The sequence below is a fragment of the Kryptolebias marmoratus genome, linkage group LG5 (assembly GCF_001649575.2).
Source record: "Kryptolebias marmoratus isolate JLee-2015 linkage group LG5, ASM164957v2, whole genome shotgun sequence".
In the NCBI taxonomy this organism is placed as follows: domain Eukaryota; kingdom Metazoa; phylum Chordata; class Actinopteri; order Cyprinodontiformes; family Rivulidae; genus Kryptolebias; species Kryptolebias marmoratus.
In genome coordinates this window covers 15999397-16001754 of record NC_051434.1, presented here as the reverse complement: position 1 = coordinate 16001754, position 2358 = coordinate 15999397, and positions in this window count along the sequence as shown.

Below are 2358 nucleotides of genomic sequence, written 5' to 3'. Positions count from 1 at the left end.
GGGAGGGGGGGAGGACCAGAAGGGTGGAGTCGAGAGTCCTTCACAGTGGCGAAACAGTAGGAAAGCAGTTCTTTGTGCTTTGTTTTGATGAGGGGCTGGGACGGACGGGTGCCGTCGAGTCCGGGGCGGCCGAAGGAGAAGAAAGAAGTGGGGGTGCGACGGGAGAAAAGCACCCTCCCTCCCTCCCCTCATCCTCGCCTTCTCACCTCCCTGCCGGGGCAGGTTCACAAGGAGGCGGCAAAAGAAAAAAAAAAAAATTAAAAACGGCTCCGCTTGAAGTTCAAAAAGGGCGTCGGCGCCGTCGCCTCGGAGAGGTTACAGCTGTGCAAACAGGTGACTCGGCGGAAACAACAGCTGGAGAGTTTTCTCCTCGATCGTGGAACAGAAATAAATTAAAAAAAAAAGAAAAAAAGATTTAAAAGCTACAAAATCTGCTTTCTTGGTATTGATCGAAAACGAGGCGGCTGTCAGAAAACATGCAGTATTCACATCAACAGAATGTGCCAGTCCAGTGTGTGTGTGTGTGTGTGTGTGTGTGTGTATTGCAAGTGAACACGAGGGAGATAGGGTACAATAAAAACATTTTCTTTAACAATATTCTCTTCATATTTTTCTATTTACATATCTTTCTATATATATATATATGTATATATATATATATATATATTTAAAGTGTAAACTGTGTTCAAAGGAAACCTCCACATATAGCTGGTTAGGCACATGTAGTTGCTTCTAAAGAGAGAAAACGAGGAGGGGGGGGGGCAGCAGTACATGTGAGAACCACAGACAGATATATCGGATCGTACTCGGCAATAACGTTCTTGCCAGTCATACCCTGTGAACCTGACTCACAAATTCAAGCTAATAATAGTCGTCTGAACGCCCCCCCCCCACATGTGCCGAGTCTGGATACGCCACACGGCTGTAGTATACCACAACGCTATAATCTATCATAATAATACTGCAGTGATTCACATTTGATATATGTTTTTTTTTTTTTTTTGTACATATTGTACGGTAATCTCTACTCATCTAGAAATGTAGATTATATTATAAAATATACATCTCCCGATAAAATATCCCGTTTTCTTTTTTTCTCGCCGTGTTCCGTCAAAGCAAACAAAACAAACAAACAAACAAAAAAAACAATAAATAAATAAATAAATAAATAAATAAATAAATAAATAAATAAAAAGGCATGCTTAGAAATTCCAGTAGTTGGGACTCTGGGGCGTACGTTGAACGCAGCCTTTCATAGTCAGTAACAGATTCCAGTGCATTCACACGACAGCGGTTACGCAACAACCATAAAAAATACTCTGAATAAATTCATGTCTTTTGACGTAACATTGTAAACAAGACTCCTTCAGAAAAAAATTAATAAATAAACCAAAACAACAACAACAACAAAAAAAAAAAAACAACTCGTGCTGAGCTCTGTACGGTGGAAACTCCACGCGGTAAAAGTTTCAGGAGGTAAAGTAAAGGAAACGTATTGCACAAGAGACAAAAACAGTTCCGTTCGTATCAGACGTTTTCTGTTTCCAAATAGAACCGCCGAATACGAGCTCTAATGTAACACCACAATAAGTGTTGGCGTAGATTGTTCTGTTGGTTTCTGACGGGCCTGGAGGACTCTTTGGAAGGACTTTGAAGAGAGCTGCTGTTCATACCGAATGGCTCCCATTGTTTTTTTTGTTTTTCAGCCAAGAAAATCGCTCATTCTTTCACACCTGCTGAGTGAAATTAGGAGGAAATAAACTTTAAAAGGAAAAAAAAACAAAAAAAAGAGGTCATTTTGAAGTGTGCTTATGAGTACAGATTATAAACAGAAGTTAACAGACGATTAATATCTTGGCTGCTGGAGATAGCTTCTTGAGCGGCTTCAGTTTAAGGAAACAGGAGATTAGGTCTGATGGGACCGATGAGCTGAAGGCTAGTCCGAACGCCGCCGAGGCCGAAGTGGATCGTCGCCGTCTTTAAGCGGCTCTGAGCTCCAAATTTCAGAGGAGTTCATGTGAGCGCTCCTGGAACGGGAAATATGAGCTGTAATACTTTAAACCTGCGTAAGAGTTTGAAGATTGGAGCTTAATAACTAACCGTTCCATCCATCCATCCATCCATCCATCTTCTTTACCGGGTCACAGGGAGCTGGTGCCTATCCCCAGCAGTCACTGTGCGAGAGGCAAGGGACGCCCTGGACAGGTCGCAAGTCCATCACAGGGACATATAGAGACAAATGAGACAAACAACCATTCACACTGTCACCTTGGGCCAATGTTAGAGTCATCAATTAACCTAACATGCATGTTTTTGGTCTGTGGGAGGAAACCGGAGAACAGGTAAACTCCACCCAGA